Below are 21507 nucleotides of genomic sequence, written 5' to 3' on the forward strand. Positions count from 1 at the left end.
AAGTATCAGAGCACCATTGGGTTTAAGATTACAACTCGATCCAATAAAGTTTCAGAAGAACGAGAGTTGTAACTTAGCAAAAAGACGCCCATATAGTAGACCCGCTTGAAGACTAACTCATATTTCTCCCCCTTTGTCATCGAATGACCAAAAGGATCAAAAATGAGGACTAACGCCCCCTGAAGATAATCATGTTGATGAAGGAGCGCCAGCGTTGTTGGGGTCGTTTGTTGATGTAGGGCCTGCCGCAGTGTCGTCCAAATCTTCATGTTCATCAGTGTCGCGCGATGAAGAATATGAGCTGGCCACCAGAGAAGGAACCTTGACCTTCTTGAATTTCTTCGGTGGAGGTGCAGACCAGTCAAAATCTTCATGAAGACCCATGTTCTTCAGATCTTCTTCACCATATAGATGTGACAGGATTGCCCAGGTGCGACCGAAGACTTGATGGAGGTAGTAGTGGTTTTTCTTCACTGCATTGTGTGTGGCAGTCATGTTGTGAAGAAGTGAACCAAACTGACGCTTAACCCATTTGTGATTTCGATCCACCTTCTGGTGAAGACTAAGCAGAAGTTCACGGTCAGTCATCACGCGTGGAGTAGTGGCTTGAGGAGTGGACTTAGGTGCATTGGCAGAGTCATGTGTGGCAGAGTCATCATTGGTGGAATAAGATGCAGCTTTGCGAAACTGACCATCCAATGGATGAATGCCTTCATCAATTACAGCTGGTGCCTTGCCCTTTCCATCAACTGAGGAATATGTCTGCTTGAGGACTTCAATTGGGGGCAAGTAGCTGAGATGATTCTGGAAATCAGCTTTGTAGTTGAGTGAAGACCTTGTCCTGAGGAATCTCATGATCCAAGGTGCATAAGGCTTCAGCTCAAACGGAGACAGTGCAACATTGGCCATAGTCCTCATGAAGAAATCGTGATAATTGACAGGAATGCCATGAACGATGTTGAATACCAGATTCTTCATGATGCCAACAATTTCCTCATCAGATGAGTCGTGGCCTTTGATAGGACTGATTGTCCTCGTAAGAATACGATAGACAGTTCTGGGCACGTACAACAATTCCTTCACGAGGAATTTGGTTCTTGGTGCTTGACCTGCCTTCAAAGGTTTCATCAGCACCTGCATGTAATGATGTGTGAGCTCAGGTTCACTGTAGATGCAGCGAGCTTCTTCAAGGGGAGGACTGAGTGGTAGAGCACGAAGCAATTCAGAGGCTGGTGCAGTGTAGTGAGTGTTTTCAGACATCCAGTCCAGCACCCATAAATTCACATCTTCAGCATCTCCGGTGATGTGCAGCGTTGCATAGAATTGAAGAATCAGTTCCTCATTCCAATCACAGATGTCAGAGCAAAAGTTGAGTAGCCCAGCATCGTGAAGAACACTGAGTACTGGTGCGAAGCATGGCAGAGATTCCATATCCACGTGAGGAATATGCTCATGGTAGAAAATCTTCTCCTTGTTGAACAGCACTGAGGAATAGAAATTTGCTTGACTGGCAGTCCAGAAACGCCTCTTCCTAATGCGAGCAGAGTCATATGGGTTGTAATCTTCGAAGAATACGTGCTCGCCGAAGAAATCATCAGCCTTGAACTTTTGCTTGCGTGAGAATGGATCCTTTGGCTTCGGCAGAGGAGTGTCAGTGAGTTGCATCACGACTTCAGGAATCTCAATCGCAGGTTCTTCAGGCTGAGGAATTTCTGGTTCCTCCTCAGTGGCAGTCTGCGTAGTTGGTTGTGCAGCAGCAGCAGTTTCATCAGCGCTAGTGGCTGGAATTTCCTCATGGACAGATGCAGTGGGATGAGTTTCTTCAGAGCCCATGTGAACAGTTTGTGTGGGGGACTGAGGAATTTGCTGTAGAGGAGTGAACATTGGAGAGTTTGGATGCTGACTTTCCTAGAATTCATCACTGATGACGGGTGTGGAGCAGCCTATGTCCACATCATCATCTTCCATTTCTTCAACGCCAGCCTCTTCAGCTGTGAACTGAGGCATAGGCGAGGAGATGATAGGTGTTGAAGGGATCGCATCCACTTCAATTTCTTCATCCAATGGTTCAGATGAGGAAGCAGAATGAGTTTCTTCATCAGATCCGCTGGGGATCACATATTCTTCATCAAAAGGAACAAGGTCCTTTGATGTCCTGGTTGAGATGGGAACAGCATCAATCGGATGTGCAAATGAACTTGTCATAGGCTTCATTTTCTTCGGAGCTGAAGAATCTGAAGCAGCTGATGCTTTCCTTTTCTTCACTGCAGCACGCTCTGCAGCCTTGGTCTTCTTCACATCTGATGCAGATGGAAGGATTGGAGTTGAAGTTGGTGCAGGAGCAGCTAAGGAATCTGGTTGATTTTCTTCAGGCACAACTAATGCAGTTGCACTGATTTCTTCAGTTTCTTCAGGTGCACCACAAGTGGATGCCCTGGCAATTTCTTCAGCGGCTGGAGTGCAGTCATCAGCCCTGGAACTCACATTTTCTTCAGCAGCCTGATTTTCATCAGCGGTGCTGGCATGTTCTTCAGTCGGCTGAGCAGATGCTTCAGCCTGAGGAATTTCCTGTTGCATTGGGGCAGCAACATTTGAAGTGAACTGTTCAGTTATCTTTACAAATCTAACTTTGGCTCCTTGCCAATCAGCATAGTAGGCTTTGAAGTCATCGCTAAGGGTTTTGATTTCAGATTGGATTTTTACAAGTTCATCAGTTGTCATAGTGACAACGTTGTTCTTCAGAAATTTCTCCTTCTTGTACTGCGCTTTCTTGATCTGCCTGGCCTTCTCAAATTTCCACTTTTCTTCTTGAATGAAGTGATTCAGCATGTGACTTTGGCCAGGAGTCAGCTTGAAGTCAGGCAAGGGAGTGTTGGGGTCCTTGTGCCAATCATCAATGTAGTCAAGGATCAGCTTGGGATCCAAAATCAGTGGCACCTCTGATCCTTTGGCTCTAGCGGCCCTGACTTGCCTGTCTCTGATGATTTCTGCAAGTTCATCATCATTAGCTTCATCTTCATCAGACGGCACTTGGAAAGCGACTTGCTTCTTTTGAGGACTTGGGCGTGGACCTCGTCCAGCAGTGGCCTTTGTCTTCAGTAGTGAGGGGCCAGCTGAGGAACTTGGTGCAGCTGAGGAACTAGCTGAGACACCTGAGGCAATGGAGATGCCGGCAGTCCTTTGGCACGAAGCGAGATGCACAGGTGCTAAGGATTTGGTCGGAATAGCTGAAGGCTTCGGCAGAGGAGCTGAGGACTTTGGAGGAATAGGAGCAGCATGAGGAATTGGCCGTGAGGGCTTTGATGATTCTGGCCATGAGGGCATTGTTGAGGAACTTGGCCTTGAGGGCATTGTTGGTGAAGCACTTGGCTTGCGTGCAGGCTTTTTTGACATAGCCTTCTTTGGCTTGACAGCAAAGGCCTCAGCAGAGGTAGCAGCAGCAGCAGTAGAGTCTTCATTAAATTTCCTCACTGCTTCTCTGGCTTGCTTAGCCAGCTTGGCTTGCCGCTTGGCCCATTCATTAGGATAGTCCTCACCTCGCTTGAGGCTGGTGGGATCAGCAATTTGGCCAGGTGCCAATGGAGCTCTTGGGCATGGAGGATTGAGTGCGAATTTCTTCATATACTTAGGAGTGACATATCTGTACTCCCTCCATTCTCTTGCCCATCTCCTCTCTATTTTCTGAATGCGCACTTTGTGCTCATTCTTGGTTTCCTCGGTAGGTGTGCAGTACCCAGCATATATGTCATCAGGGATCTCAAACGTTGTATTTACCTCAGGCCTCTTTCCTCCCTTCTGTGGCCTTTTACCATCAGCTATTTTCTTCAGTTGAGGAATTTGAACAATTGAATTCTCTGAAGAAGTATGCAACTTTTCTTCGAGGAACGCTACAAATGAGTTAAGTTGATGAGAACCTAATGATTCAGCAGCTGACATGTGTACCTGTGAACAGAGTATAGTTGCGAGGAATTTGGAGAGGTCATATGCGTTCTCAGAAGGTTTTTCAAAATGAACAGGTTTGAGGAATTTGACCAGATGAGTCTTGAAGATTTTCACTAAGCGTTCTTTGTCTTAGGTTCCAGAGTTGTATAGATCGAAGATCCACACAATTGAGGAGTCTTGAAGAAAAATGATGCTTAGAGAAATGAATCAAGAACAGATGACTTGTGAGGTGTGTAGTGTGTGAAGATATGAAGAAAAACACCTTTGAAGATTTTCTAGATAATCATTCGAATCAACGAGGGCAGTAAAAGTAACTTTTATTTACCCTGGATGAAGAACACGACGAACTGGAGTGAGGAGATGTGAAGTTTGTCTGTCCAGATCTTCCACGCCCTAACTTGGCGGAGGAAGACGGCTACGGCGGCGGTGGAGTGAAGATGTCCGCGGTCGGCGCGAGTACGTCAGTGACGAGGTCGAGGCAGTGAAGCTCTTCCTCACCGGCGGTGATGAAGTAGCGGTGGCACTAGGGTTTGAGAAGCTCGAGCTGGAGAGAGAGGTCGAGCGGAGTAAACGAAGTGAGGAAGGGAAGGAGGGGTATTTATAGCCATGGTGAAAAACTGCTCGCCCGAAGAAATTGGATGAACGTGCCCCTGACCCTTCTCATTCGCATGACATATGTCACCCATGTAGTGAGAGGTGGAGATCGTGTTAGATCGTGGGTGAGTGGATAAGTTTATTGAGGGATGCGGAACAGTTTGAGCGGCAAAACCGAAAATTTCGATAAGATAGGTTTTAAAGTTCCGTTCGCAATTTCTTCAGCTGACAAGGACACGGTGAAGATTTTGAACGAGTTTCAAATAGAACGCACATGAAGAATTTGTGAACAGATTGGGTTGAGTATAGCATAGAGGGGAAGGGTCCGATCACATTCACTTAGCAGAAAACCAACTTGAAGAAATAGCAATAAGTGAATGTTGTAGAGGACATAAACTCATATATATATATCCAATGAAGAAAAACGACGGAACCAGTGAAGACTATGCAAAGTTGAAGAATATGAATAATTTGAGGAATTTCAACTTTTGGTGATGGCGTGACCCACCGTATAAGAATGATGATTTCAGACACCGCATACAATTATCATAGGGTTCTGAGAATCAAATTCTTCGTTAATTTCTTCACACTAAGAGTGTTATTATTCATTGATTGAAGAAAAACGTTTCTTCATGTGTTGCACATCTAAGTCATCAATTTTGCATAAGTGTTAGGATGGGTGTCCTTTTCAAAGAACATTCGAAGATTCTAGGATATTTAGCTCACACCGCAACTTGTTAAATCTCTTCTCATCCAAGGGCTTTGTGAAGATATCAGCTAGCTGTTCTTCAGTCTTCACATGCTCAATAGAAATGTCGCCCTTCAACACATGATCACGAAGAAAATCATGACGAATCTGAATGTGCTTTGTCTTCGAGTGCTGAACTGGGTTGTGTGCAATATTGATGGCACTCTCATTGTCACAGAAGAGAGGTACATTCTTCATGTTGACGCCGTAGCCCTTGAGAGTTTGCTTCATCCATAGCAATTGGGCACAGCAAGAACCAGCGGCAATGTACTCAGCTTCAGCAGTAGATAGTGATACGCAGTTCTGTTTCTTCAAGGACCAACAGACCAAAGATCGTCCGAGGAAATGACATGTACCATATGTTGACTTGCGATCCACACGATCACCAGCATAGTCAGAGTCAGAATATCCAACAAGATCAAAAGCCGAGCCCTTGGGGTACCATAATCCAAGTGTTGGTGTGTGAGCTAGATATCGAAGAATATGCTTCACAGCCTTATGGTGTGATTCCTTCGGTGCAGCTTGAAATCGGGCACACATGCAAACACTAAGCATTATATCTGGCCTAGATGCACATAAGTATAATAAGGAACCTATCATGGAGCGGTATACCTTATGATCGAAGTCAATACCATTTTCATCAGTGCACAGATGGCCATTTGTGGGCATAGGAATTTTGACGCCTTTGCAATCTTGCATGCCGAATTTCCTCAGTACATCCTTGAGGTATTTCTCCTGAGATATGAATATGCCATTGTGTTGTTGACGAATTTGAAGACCTAAGAAGAATTTCAACTCTCCCATCCTAGACATTTGATATTCTTCACTCATCATATAGGCAAATTCATCACTATAACGTTGGTCAGTACAGCCAAAGATAATATCATCAACATATACTTGGCACACAAACAATTCACCATCATAAGATTTAGTGAAAAGAGTAGGGTCGAGTGAACCGGGTTTGAAGCCTTTCTTCATGAAGAGTTCCTTCAAAGTATCATACCAAGCCCGTGGGGCCTGCTTGAGGCCATAGAGGGCCTTGTTGAGTCTGAAGACTTTGTCAGGATTCTTTGGATCTTCAAAACCTGGGGGTTGAGCAACATACACTTCTTCCTCAAGCTTACCATTGAGGAATGCACTTTTCACATCCATTTGATATAGAGTGATATCATGATGGTTAGCATAAGCAAGTAATATGCGAATAGCCTCAAGTCTAGCAACAGGTGCAAAAGTTTCATCGAAATCAATTCCTTCAACCTGTGTGTAGCCTTGAGCTACAAGCCGTGCCTTATTCCTCACCACAAGGCCATTTTCATCTTGCTTGTTGCGGTAGATCCACTTTGTGCCGATGATATTGTGCTTGCGAGGATCTGGACATTTGACCAGTTCCCAGACATTGTTAAGCTCGAACTGATGTAATTCTTCTTGCATGGCCTAAATCCACTCAGGCTCCAGAAATGCTTCATCTACCTTAGTGGGCTCTGTAATAGAGACAAAAGCATACTGCCCACAAAAGTTAGACAAATGTGAAGCTTTTGAGCGTGTGAGAGGACCTGGCGCTTTGATGTCATTGATGATCTTTTCAACTTGCACTTCTTTTGCAATGCGAGGATGAGCTGGTTGTTGTTGAAGAATTTGATCAGTGTTTTCTTCAGCACCATTTTCTTCAGCATTTTCTTCAGGTGCACTGGAATGAATTCTTCAGTAGATTCTTCAGTAGGAATGACATCCTCAGTAGCCTTGAACTTGATAGTTTCCTCAGGTGCTGGTTCATCTATCACAGTAGGTAGGTGCTCTCTTTGCGAGCCATTAGTTTCATCGAACCGCACATCTACAGTTTCAACAACTTTGTGAAGAACATTGTTGAAGACTCTGTAGGTGTGCGAGTCCTTTCCGTAACCAAGCATAAAACCTTCATGTGCTTTCGGTGCAAATTTTGAGTTGTGATGAGGATCTCTAATCCAACATTTAGCACCGAAGACTTTGAAATAACTTACATTGGGTTTCTTATCAGTGAGGAGTTCATAGGTAGTCTTTTTGAAGAATTTGTGAAGATATACTCTGTTGATGATGTGGCACGCAGTATCAATTGCCTCAGTCCAGAAACGACGAGGCGTTTTGTATTCATCAAGCATAGTGCGAGCCATCTCAGCAAGAGTCCTGTTCTTGCGCTCCACGATGCCATTCTGCTGAGGAGTGTAAGGAGCAGATAACTCATGAGTGATACCAAGTTCATCAAGATAGTCATCGAGACCAGAATTCTTGAACTCAGTGCCATTGTCACTTCTGATGTGCTTGATCTTCACACCAAAGTTGGTTGAAGCCCTCGAGGAAAATCGTTTGAAGACTTCCTGCACTTCATGTTTGTAAGTAACAAGGTGTACCCATGTGTAACGAGAATAATCATCAACAATAACGAAGCCATATTGAGATGCTTCATTTGAGATAGCAGAATAATGATTAGGACCAAAGAGATCCATGTGAAGCAATTCAAATGGGCGAGTGGTGGTCATGATAGTCTTCGCTGGATGCTTGGCCTTGGTCATCTTCCCAGCTTCACAGGCTCCGCATAGGTGATCCTTGAGGAATTTGACATTCTCGATGCCAATGACATGCTTCTTCTTCGCAAGCGTGTGCAAATTCCTCATGCCTGCATGACCAAGTCGTCGATGCCAGAGCCAGCCTTCTGAAGCTTTTGCAAGTAAGCACACGGCTGGTTGTGGTCCTGTAGAGAAATCAACAATATACAGGTCTCCTCTCCTAAAGCCTTCGAAGACTTTGGAATTGTCAGCTTCCATAACCACAACACAACGGTACTTGCCGAAGACAACAACCATATCAAGATCACAAAGCATTGAGACAGACATAAGGTTGTATCCTAAGGACTCAACAAGCATGACTTTGTCCATGTGTCGATCCTTTGTAATCGCAACCTTACCTAGACCCAATACCTGACTTTTGCCTTTGTCAGCAAAGATGATATGCTTCAGATGCGACGGAGATAATGGAGCATCCATCAATGATTCTTGTCACCAGTCATGTGGTTTGTACATCCACTATCAAGGACCCACTCAGTGGCTTTGGGTTGATCATCCTGCAGATGAATTAGTGCAGCTTACAAACTCATATACTTCATCAGTGAAGAATATGACATCAATTCATCAGATCAATTTCATCAAGTAAAAGAACTGATAAAGCAATATGAGGACGTGAGAAAAGAAAGTTCATTTCTTCATGATTAGCCTGCGTCCTATCAGGCATGCTCAGGTCTCCAGCAAATTCTTCAGACGATTACGTGCGTCTGGAGACCTGACCCTGCAGAAGAGATTAGTTCTTTTTCTTCACCACCCACATCTGAAGGGGTGGCAAAGAGTTCATCATTCTGCAAGCTCCATACGAGAAGGATGGCATAGAAGCCAATCCATTTCGTTTCACATAAGATGGGTTAGAGTAAGCATATGAGTAAGCAGAGAAATTCTTCGAGGACTTATGGACATAATGATTTGAAGAATAATGCACATATCCATAATCCTTAGATCTTCCCTGCGAAACAGACGGGTTAGCATGATGATGTTCATATGAGGACTTTGATCCATATGAGGAATTTGGTCCGTATGAGGAATTTGATCTGGGGTTCCTATTCTTCACAGGTGGCGTCATGATGACATTCACCTGAAGATTTTCAAGGCATCTTTTGGGAACCCAGATTTTCTGCATAGGGGAGCCGTTCCTGCAGTTAGTGCCAACATATCTAGCAAATACTTCACCATTCTGATTTTTGAATAGCTTATAGTTGGAGTCAATTGACTCATCATCAGAATGAGGAGATTCACATGCAAATCCAGATAAGTTAGATGGATCAACTGGAGGTCCCTTTGCAGCAACCCATGTAGTTTTGGGGTACTGCTCAGGCTTCCAATATGTACCATCAGCATTGAGTTTCCTCTCAAAGGCGATACCCTCTTTCCTAGGGTTCCTGTTGAGGATCTGCTTTTTAAGCACATCACAAAGAGCCTGATGCCCTTTGAGGCTTTTGTACATGCCTGTCGTGTACAATTCCTTCAGCCCTGCATTGTCAGTGATACTAGCAATGTCCTCAGATGAGGAATTAGTGATAGCAGAGGCATGTGAAGAATTTGAAACATTAGCAGCATTTGAACATTCAGGTGAAGAATTAGCAGATTCACGTTCAATGCACTTCAAGCATGGAGGAACAAATTCTTCCTGAGATGCGCTGATTTGTTGAGCAAGTAATGAATCGCGCTCCTTCTGAAGATCTTCATAACTCACTCTTAGCTTCTCAAGGTCTTGCTTTCTTTGAAGAAATTCATAAGAAAGCTTCTCATGATCCGATAAGAGAGTGTTATGATGACTTTGAAGTTTGTCAAGCTTGGACTGAAGTCTCTGAAGATTTTCAGTCAAAGTTTCAGTGCGATCCATTTCTTCACCCAACATATCATCACTTTTATTTAGCATGTTTTGAACCTTTTCTAAAGCCCTTTGTTGTTTTATAGCAATCTTAGCAAGTTTAGAATAGCTGGGCTTAAGGTTTTCATCAGATTCATTCTCACTTGATTCAGAGGAGGTATATTTGAGTACCTTGGCACCCTTTGCCATGAAGCAATAGGTGGGAGCGTAGTCATCATCGCCTTCATCAGCCTTGTTGGTGAGGTCATTTTCTTCAGTGTTGAAGATAGACTTGCTGACGAATGCAGTAGCGAGAGCTAGGCTCGCCACTCCGGATTCAGACTCCTCAGATGACTCCTCTTCCTCATTTTCTTCAGATTCAGCCTCAGAGTCCATTTCCTTGCCAATGAATGCCCTGGCCTTCTTGGAGCTGCTCTTCTTGTGATATGAAGGCTTTGAGGATTTTGATGATGAGGATTTTGTGGATTTCTTCTTTTTCTTTGCATCATCAGAACTGTAATCCTTGTATTTCTTCTTCTTTGATTCCTTTTCCCACTGAGGACAATCTTGAATGAAATGTCCAGGTTTCTTGCACTTGTGACAGAGCCTCTTCTTGTAGTCACTGGATGAGGAATCATTGCTCCTTGAGGATCTTCCAAGGCGACCACGTCTTGAGAACTTTTGGAACTTCTTCACGAGCAGAGCCAGATCATGGCTCAGTTCTTCAGGATCACCAAGGCTGCTACCAGAGTCTTCATCTTCGGACTCAGATACTGCCTTGGCCTTCAGTGCACGTGTTCTGCCATAGCTTGAACCATAGAGATCTCTCTTTTCAGCAAGTTGGAACTCATGAGTATTTAGCCTCTCGAGAATATCAGCGGGATCAAGTGACTTGTAATCAGCACGTTCTTGTATCATCAATGCCAGAGTGTCAAATGAGGAATCAAGCGATCTCAGCAATTTCTTCACCACCTCATGGTCGGTGATGTCAGTGGCACCAAGTGCTTGAAGCTCATTTGAGATGTCAGTGAGGCGATCGAAGGTTTGTTGAACATTTTCATTGTCGAGTCTTTTGAAGCGGTTGAAGAGATTGCGAAGAACATCAACTCGAGAGTCACGCTGAGTTGAGACTCCTTCATTCACTTTGGACAACCTGTCCCAGATAAGCTTCGCTGTTTCCAAAGCACTCACTCTGCCATACTGTCCTTTGCTCAGATGGCCACATATGATATTCTTCGCTTGAGAGTCGAGTTGCTTGAATCTCTTCACATCGGCAGCATTCAGAGAAGGTGTGACTGAGGGAACACCATTTTCCACAACATACCAGAGATCGTTATCAATTGCTTCAAGATGCATTCGCATCTTATTCTTCCAGTAGGGGTAGTCCGTCCCATCGAAGGTAGGACACCCAGCAGAGACCTTGATCATACCTGCGGTCGACATAACTAAAACTCCAGGCGGTTAAACCAAAATCACACAGAACAAGGGAGTACCTTGCTCTGATACCAATTGAAAGTGCGTTATATCGACTAGAGGGGGGTGAATAGGCGATTTTTATGAAATTCTTCACTGAGGAATTTGCTGGTGAGGAAATTCCTTAGCGAAGAACTACTAGCAGCGGAATAAGTACTCAAAAGTAAACACAACAGAATACAAGCATAGTCATCATGATGAAATGAAGACAGGCACAGAGTACAGGAAGCGTAATCACAGGATAACACAGGATGAAGACAAACAGACTGAAGAAATTGAACTGAGGAAATTGAGAAAGTCTTCAGTCAAAGTCTTCAAACACAGATATGAACAAACATACAACACAGTTATGAGGAAATGAAAGAGTTGAGGAAATAGAACCAGTAAGCTCGGTGAAGACAATGATTTGGTAGACCAGTTCCAACTGCTGTCTCAGTTGTACGTCTGGTTGGAGCGGCTGAGTATTTAAACTCGAGGACACACAGTCCCGGACACCCAGTCAAGGACACTTAGTCCAAGACACCCAGTCCTCACCGTATTCTCCTTGAACTAAGGTCACACAGACCTCGTCCAATCACTCGTGGTAAGTCTTCAGGCGACTTCCAAACCTTCACAAACTTGGTCACTCGGCGATCCACAATTCCTCTTGGATGCTCTAGACCATGACGCCTAACCGTCTGGAAGAAGCACAGTCTTCAAAGGTAACAAGCGTCGGATCCACTCAGGATCAATCTCTTCAGTGATGCTCAATCACTTGGGGTTTGTAGGTGTTTGGGTTTTGGGTTTTTGGTTTTTCCTCACTTGATGATTTTCGCTCAAAGTCCTCGGAGGATGGGTTGCTCTCAAATGACAAGTGTCAGTTTCTCTCGGAGCAGCCAACCAGCTAGTGGTTGTAGGGGGCGGCTATTTATAGCCTAGGGAGCAGCCCGACATGATAAGACATAAATGCCCTTCAATGATATGACCGTTAGGTGGATAGATATTTTGGGACAGCTGGCGCATAGCACAGCAACGGTCGGAATTTTGAGTAGCAAAATCCTCAGGGCTATCATGTTCCTCACTGTGTAGGCAATCCGCACTGGCGAACTCCTAACTCCTCAGTCAGGACAAATTCCTCAGAGACCAGAAGAACTTCGTCTCTGTCACTGAAGAAATTGACTGAACTGTATGAGATTTCCAATGGCTTCACTCGAAGGGATTGGTAGGTGTAGGATTTTGAGTTGAGCATCACATGGAAATTTTTCCTTAGTATTTCCTCGACCCCCTTTAACAGTACGGTGTTTCCTATGACTCAAGAAAGAGAAAAACAAAACTATGAAAACAAAAGTCTTCAAGCTTCATATTTCTCGCATGAATATCAAGTCTTCACGGACACACCAATTTATTCACTTTCAAAGTCTTCATGAAAGTCTTCAGAAATACCAAAATCTTCAGTCGAAGATATTCATTTTTAGGGGTCGACTTTTCCTGTAAATATCAAACTCCTCATAGACTTATAGACCTATGTACACTCACACACGCATTAGTCCCTTAACCTATAAGTCTTCAATACACCAAAATCACTAAGGGGCACTAGATGCACTTACATTCCTCACTTGGGAAAATGCTCTAGAAAATGATGATCATCACACTTCTATTTATTTACAACTCAGTGATTACAACTCGATACTAGAACGAAAGATGACTCTATATGAATGCCTCCGGTGGTGTACTGGGATATGCAATGGACCAGGAGTGACATGTATGAAAGAATTATGAACGGTGGCTTGGCCACAAATACTATGTCAACTACATGATCATGCTAAGTAATATGACAATGATGAATGTGTCATGATAAACGGAATGGTGGAAAGTTGCTTGGCAATATATCTCGGAATGGCTATGGAAATGCCATAATAGGTAGGTATGGTGGCTGTTTTGAGGAAGATATAAGGAAGTTTATGTGTGAAAGAGCGTATCATATCACGGGGTTTGGATGCACTGGTGAAGTATGCGCCAACTCTCAATGTGAGAAAAGGGCAATGCACGGTACCGAAGAGGCTAGCAAGGATGGAAGGGTGAGAGTGCGTATAATCCATGGACTCAACATTAGTCATAAAGAACTCACATACTTATTGCAAAAATATACAAGTCATCAAAAACCTCGGCACTACAGGCATGCTCCTAGGGGGATAGATTGGTAGGAAAAGACCATCGCTCGTCCCCGACCGCCACTCATAAGGAGGACAATCAAATAACACCTCATGTTTCAAATTTGTTACATAACATTTACCATATGTGCATGCTACGGGACTTGCAAACTTCAACACAAGTATTTCTCAATTTCACAACTACTCAACTAGCACGACTTTGATATTATTATCTCCATATCTCAAAACAATCATCAAGCATCAAACTTCTCTTAGTATTCAAAACACTCATAAGAAAATTTTACTAATCTTGAATACCTAGCATATAAGGATTTTAAGCAAATTACCATGCTATTTAAGACTCTCAAAATAATCTAAGTGAAGCATGAGAGATTAATAGTTTCTATAAAACAAATCCACCACCGTGCTCTAAAAGATATAAGTGAAGTACTAGAGCAAAACTATATAACTCAAAAGATATAAGTCAAGCACATAGAGTATTCTAACAAATTCCAAATCATGTATGGCTCTCTCAAAAGGTGTGTACAGCAAGGATGATTGTGGTAAACTAAAAAGTAAAGACTCAAATCATACAAGGCGCTCCAAGCAAAACACATATCATGTGGCGAATAAAAATATAGCTCCAAGTAAAGTTACCGATAGAAGTAGACGAAAGAGGGGATGCCTTCCGGGGCATCCCCAAGCTTTGGCTTTTAGGTGTCCTTAGATTATCTTGGGGGTGCCATGGGCATCCCCAAGCTTAGGCTCTTGCTACTCCTTGTTCCATAATCCATCAAATCTTTACCCAAAACTTGAAACTTCACAACACAAAACTCAAAATAGAAAATCTCGTGAGCTCTGTTAGCGAAAGAAAACAAAATACCACTTAAAGGTACTGTAATGAACTCATTCTTTATTTATATTGGTGTTATACCTATTGTATTCCAACTTCTCTATGGTTTATAAACTATTTTACTAGCCATAGATTTATCAAATAAGCAAACAACACACGAAAAACAGAATCCGTCAAAAACAAAACAGTATGTAGTAATCTGTATCTAGAGCAAGATCTGGAACCTCAAAAATTCTAAAATAAATTGCTGGACGTGAGGAATTTATATATTAATCATCTGCAAAAAGAATTAACTAAATATCACTTCCCAAATAAAAATGGCAGTAGTTCTCGTGAGCGCTAAAGTTTCTGTTTTTTCCAGCAAGTGTAACAAGACTTTCCCCAAGTGTTCCCAATGGTTCTACTTGGCACAAACACTAATTAAACACAAAAAACACAATCAAAACAGAGGCTAGATAAATTATTTATTACTAAACAGGAACAAAAAGCAGGGAATAAAAATAAAATTGGGTTGCCTCCCAACAAGCGCTATCGTTTAACGCCCCTAGCTAGGCATAACAAGCAAGGATAGATCTAGGTATTGCCATCTTTGGTAGGCAATCCATAAGTGGCTCTCATAATAGATTCATAAGGTAATTTAATTTTCTTTCTAGGAAAGTGTTCCATGCCTTTCCTTAATGGAAATTGGAATCTAATATTTCCTTCCTTCATATCAATAATTGCACCGATCGTTCTAAGGAAAGGTCTACCAAGAATAATAGGACATGAAGGATTGCAATCTATGTCAAGAACAATAAAATCTACGGGCACATAATTCCTATTTGCAACAACAAGAACATCATTAATTCTCCCATAGGTTTCTTAATAGTGGAATCCGCAAGGTGCAAGTTTAAAGAGCAATCATCAAAATCACGGAAACCTAACAAATCACACAAAGTCTTTGGAATCGTGGAAACACTAGCACCCAAATCACATAAAGCATAACATTCATGATCTTTAATTTTAATTTTAATAGTTGGTTCCCACTCATCATAAAGCTTTCTAGGGATAGAAACTTCCAATTCAAGTTTTTCTTCATAAGATTGCATCAAGGCATCAACAATATGTTTAGTAAATGCTTTATTTTGACTATAAGCATGAGGAGAATTTAGCACGGATTGTAACAAGGAAATACAATCAATCAAAGAGCAATTTTCATAGTTAAATTCCTTGAAATCCATAATAGTGGGTTTAGCAACATCTAGGGTTTTAATTTCTTCAATCCTACTTTTATCAATTTTAGCATCAAGATCAAAAAATTCCAAATTCTTGGAACACCTTCTAGGTAAAGGTGGATCATATTCGGTCCCATCATTATCAAGATTCATATTGCAAAACGAAGATTTAATAGGGTACACATCAATAACTTTTAGATCTTCATCTTTATTTTCATAGCAACTAGAAGAACACGCTCTTATAAAGGCATCTTTCTTAGCACGCATCCTAGCGGTTCTTTCTTTGCACTCATCAATGGAAATTCTCATGGCTTTGAGAGACTCATTGATATCATTCTTAGGTGGAATAGATCTAAGTTTCAAAGAATCAACATCAAGAGAAATTCTATCAACGTCCCTAGCCAACTCATCAATCTTAAGCATTTTTTCTTCAATCAAAGCGTTAAAATTCTTTTGCAAAGTAATAAATTCTTTAATATTAGATTCAAAATCAGAGGGAATCTTATTATAATTTCCATAAGAATTGTTGTAGGAATTACCATAATTATTAGAGGGATTACTAGGATAAAGCCTAGGGTTGAAATTTCCTCTATACGCGTTGTTACCAAAATTGTTCCTACCAACAAAATTCACATCCATAGATTAATTATTATTCTCAATCAAAGTAGACAAGGGCATATCATTAGGATAAGAAGAAACACTCTTATTAGCAAATAATTTCATAAGTTCATCCATCTTTCCACTCAAAACATTAATTTCTTCTATCGCATGCACCTTTTTATTAGTAGATCTTTCAGTATGCCATTGAGAATAATTAACCATAATGTTATCTAGGAGTTTAGTAGCTTCTCCTAAAGTGATTTCCATAAAAGTGCCTCCCGCGGCCGAATCTAAAAGATTTCTAGAAGCAAAATTCAATCCGGCATAAAAAAATTGTATAATCATCCACAAATTCAAAACATGAGTAGGGCAATTACGTATCATTAGTTTCATTCTCTCCCAAGCTTGTGCAACATGTTCATGATCAAGTTGCTTAAAATTCATCATAGCATTTCTAAGAGAGATGATCTTAGCGGGGGGAAAATACTTAGAGATAAAAGCATCTTTGCACTTGTTCCATGAATCAATACTATTTTTAGGCAAAGACGAAAACCAAGCTTTAGCACGATCTCTAAGTGAAAAAGGAAATAGCTTCAATTTAACAATATCATTATCCACATCTTTCTTCTTTTGCATATCACACAAATCAACGAAGCTATTTAGATGGGTAGCGACATCTTCACTAGGAAGGCCAGAAAACGGATCTTTCATGACAAGATTTAGCAAAGCAGTATTAATTTCACAAGATTCAACATCGGTAAGAGGAGCAATCAGAGTGCTAATAAAATCATTGTTGTTGGTATTGGTGAAGTCACACAATTTAGTATTATCTTGAGCCATCGTGACAAGCAAGCAGACTAACACACAAGCAAACAAAAAGCAAGTGGGCAAAAAGAGGCAAATGGGAAAGAGAGGGAGCATAGAGAGAGAGGGGGCGAATAAAACGGCAAGGGTGAAGTGGGGGAGAGGAAAATGAGAGGCAAATGGCAAATAATGTAATGCGGGAGATAAGGGTATGTGATGGGTACTTGGTATGTTGACTTTTGCGTAGACCTCCTCGGCAACGGCGCCAGAAATCCTTCTTGCTACCTCTTGAGCACTGTGTTGGTTTTCCCCGAAGAGGAAGGGATGATGCAGCAAAGTAGCGTAAGTATTTCCCTCAGTTTTTGAGAACCAAGGTATCAATCTAGTAGGAGGCTACGCGTGAGTCCCTCGTACCTGCACAAAACAAATAAATCCTCGCAACCAACATGAATAGGGGTTGTCAATCCCTACACCGCCACTTACGAGAGTGAGATCTGATAGATATGATAAGATAATATTTTTGGTATTTTTGTGATGAAGATGCAAAGTAAAATAAAGGCAAAGTAAAGAGCAAAGGAAATAACTAAGTAGTAGGAGATTAATATGATGAAGATAGACCCGGGGGCCATAGGTTTCACTAGTGGATTCTCTCGAGAGCATAAGTATTCTACGATGGGTGAACAAATTACTGTTGAGCAATTGACAGAATTGAGCATAGTTATGAGAATATCTAGGTATGATCATGTATATAGGCATCACGTCCGAGACAAGTAGACCGACTCCTGCCTGCATCTACTACTATTACTCCACTCATCGACCGCTATCCAGCATGCATCCGGAGTATTAAGTTAAAACAGAGTAACGCCTTAAGCAAGATGACATGATGTAGAGGGATAAACTCATGCAATATGATGAAAACCCCATCTTGTTATCCTCGATGGCAACAATACAATACGTGCCTTCCTGCCCCTACTGTCACTAGGAAAGGACACCGCAAGATTGAACCCAAAGCTAAGCACTTCTCCCAATGCAAGAAAGATCAATCTAGTAGACCAAACCAAACTGATAATTCGAAGAGACTTGCAAAGATAACCAATCATACATAAAAGAATTCAAAGAAGATTCAAATATTGTTCATAGATAGACTTGATCATAAACCCACAATTCATCGGTCTCAACAAACACACCGCAAAAAGAAGATTACATCGAATAGTTCTCCACAAGAGAGGGGGAGAACATTGTATTGAGATCCAAAAAGAGAGAAGAAGCCATCTAGCTAATAACTATGGACCCATAGGTCTGAGGTAAACTACTCACACTTCATCGGAGGGGCTATGGTGTTGATGTAGAAGCCCTCCGTGATCGATGCCCCCTCTGGCGGAGCTCCGGAACAGGCCCCAAGATGGGATCTCGTGGATACAGAAAGTTGCGGCAGTGGAATTAGGTTTTTGGCTTCGTATCTGATTGTTTGGGCGTGCGTAGGTATATGTAGGAGGAAGGAGTACGTCGGTGGAGCAACAGGGGGCCCACGAGGGTGGAGGGTGCGCTTGGGGGGGGGGGGTAGGCGCGCCCCCTACCTCGTGGCCTCCTCTTTTGTGTCTTGATGTAGGGTCCAAGTCTCCTGGGTCTTGTTCGTTGAGAAAATCACGTTCCCAAAGGTTTCATTCCGTTTGGACTCCGCTTGATATTCCTTTTCTTCGAAACCCTAAAACAGGCAAAAAAACAGCAATTCTGTGTTGGGCCTCCGGTTAATAGGTTAGTCCCAAAAATAATATAAAAGTGGATAATAAATCCCAATAATGTCCAAAACAGTAGATAATATAGCATGGAGCAATCAAAAATTATAGATACATTGGAGACGTATCAGTATGTCTCTTTTAATGTATTCCCTGCTTGTGTGTTGCTAGGGCGACGCCTGAGCTCTTATTATTGCTATTGCAGGACTGGATGGAGAGGGCGAAGCGGATCCAGTGTTCAGCTCCGCTGCCCGAAGAACCAGTCATCCCGCGCCTAGCGAAGATGCTGGTGCGGGCGCCGTATAAGGCGACGGAGAAGAAGGTCAAAGGGAAGGCCAAGAGTGGCCTCCGTCATAAGGGTACTTCGGACGCGGCATCCGAAGACGACGAAACTCATTCCTCTGTCCCTGAGGACAATGACGGGGAAGAGGAGGAGGAGGAAGAAAACAATCCTCCCCCTGAGGAGAGGAAGAAGAAGAGGGCGGCTCCGGCGCATCTGGAAGCGGAGGTGCCCAAAAGGGTAGGGGCGCTCCGGCGGCCAACACCGCATGGGACGTGGACAGTAGTCCGGAACGACGCCCTCGCCCAAAGCCGTAGGCCGCATCGTACGTGACATGGCTTATTTATGCGCACATCCAGCCCTTTCTCTCCATTATCTTGATATAGTTAGCTGTACTATTGCAGTCCGGCCCGTGATCTTATCCAGCAATCCTCCTCTAGAGGTTCATTGGCTTCATCGGAGATGGCGAGCAGATCGCCACCTCCTGCTTACTCCCCCGGGGCCGGGGACGATACCGAAGTGCTGTCCCGAAGGACCTCTTCGAAGGGAGGAGCCCAGGACGATGTTCGGGAGGCGCCACAAGGCGAGACCTCCACTGCCAAACACGTGGGGGATCCAATCCCCGTGGAGACTGACGAAGAGGGCCGTATCCAGGTTGGTCCTCAAGCAAATACGGCTCCGGAGCCCCCTATGGCTCCGGAGTCGAGCGAGTAGCTCCCTTTGAAGGGGTAAGTGCCGCCTCCACTGGTGGCTCTTGTCCATCCAGGAGCGTCGGATGACCTGATGGGGGCACTACGAAGCGCCTCCGTCATGGACAAGCACCGTGTCCTTATATGTGCGGTGATCGAGAAAGTTCAATCTGCCAAGAGCAGACTGAATGAGGCCTGCGGCAGCCTGTTTACAGGTTTTGAGGTAAGTGACATACAAATAGAAAAAACCCCATGTAGTCAATAGCCCCTAAGACACTATCCGGTGCTCAGCAAGAGGAACCGGACAGAGGATCAATCCTCTAGTGTAGGAGACTAACGTGATATGTTTGCATGAGCAGGCATCGCTGTTGGCCGCGACCTCACATGCTACCGAAGTCTCTGAACTAAAGTAGAGGCTAGAGCGGATCGAGAACGAGCTCAGCGAGGTTACAATGCGGCTTCAGGAGAAGCAAGGTAGGTATCGTCTTGCTGTGTGTTTGGAAAGAACAAGCGTTGCATACTGACTGTAATGTTGAAATGTGTACAGGAGCTGCAACCAAGGTGGAGGCCCTGAAAAAGGCTCTGGCCGAAGCCTAGGGGAAGGCCGTCGAGCAGCAAGCCGCTCAAAAAAAGCTCGAGGCCCGAGTCAAGGAGGTCCAACAAGAGCTCCAAGACGCAGTAAAAAATATGAGATTCTGGAGAATGATGCGTCGGCTCAAAAGGTCGAACTCTCCAAGGCTCGTCGGAACGCGGAGACCGCACGGAATGAGGCCCGGGCCACCCTCCAGGAGATCCAGGAGGCTAGGAAGATCACGGCGGGTAAAGCTTTTAAGATGCAAAGCAAGTATGCGGAGAAGCAATACCTTTTACTAACCCGGGTTTGGAGTTCCCCAGGGGCTTTTGCAGATTTTCCACGTAGCGTATCAGACGCTGCAGCGTTCTATCAAGCCGAAGGAGGAGGTTCGACGGAGAAGTTATTCTGGACATAGTATATGACGCCAGCGCATCCCGTGTCCTTCACCGATCAGTTGAAGCAGCTGGTGGAGCTGCACAGGGTGGCCGAACTAGCCATGAAGGATTTAACAATCCAGCTATGGCCAGCCGAAGCTAGGCCCAACAGCATCTTCGGACTTGTGAGGCGGCTCGTGGAAGCATGTCCGCGGCTGGACGTCATCAAGCGCTCTGTATGTATTGAAGGTGCCTGTATGTATGGCCTTCGCTCGCTGCAAGATGTGGTGGGCGAAGATGAATGCTGTTGAAGTGGCCAGCGGGCCGCCGGAGGGCAAGGAGCACCGCACACCCGAGAAATATTTTGCGGATGTCATAGAAGGGTCTCGACTTGTGGCAGCTCAATGTTCGCAGGACGTTATTTTCGAATGAATACATTCGTGTTGTCCTTTGCCTTGTATTATAAAGACAAAGCTTTGTTTTGTAATGTAATTTCGTTATGCTTTAAATTGTTTCCTCCTGTGCGGCCGTGTTACATGCAATCTGAGGGTTGGCTAGTCGTCGGCTTCTGCCCCCATGTAATGAGTACGGAGGTCTTCGGGATGGGATCTAAACAATCTTGATCCAATTATATGGTCCTTGAAGGAGTTGTTTAGCGCAGCGAACAAGGCAATCAGACTATACGGCTTAAACGCCCTCACTTAGCCATAGGAGTTTTTTAATTAAGCAAGTGCGCAGCCCCTGGTCCAAGCCAGGGTGCTGTCAGCATCTGACCGGGAAGTGCCGATCCTTCACGTCATGCGGAAAAAAATCTCCAATGATTTTATAACCCTCGAACAGCTGACTGGCTCTCACTGTATCATGACAGTCGGTTTTCGGCTTTCTCTACTGAGGTGCTCATTCGGTCGAAGCCAGGGCACAATCGCAGTAGTTCTCCCTTTACTATCCTAGCAGATAGAGCGGAACGTAGGATAGCAAGCACAAGAGCGGGGCAACCCAACTATTGACCAAAGACATGATTCGGAGCCAATGCATATAATGCTAAATTCAGGGTGCCGAACTTACATATAAGAAGTGTTCGGACTTTGCT

The sequence above is a fragment of the Triticum aestivum genome, chromosome 1A (assembly GCF_018294505.1).
Source record: "Triticum aestivum cultivar Chinese Spring chromosome 1A, IWGSC CS RefSeq v2.1, whole genome shotgun sequence".
NCBI lineage: Eukaryota > Viridiplantae > Streptophyta > Magnoliopsida > Poales > Poaceae > Triticum > Triticum aestivum.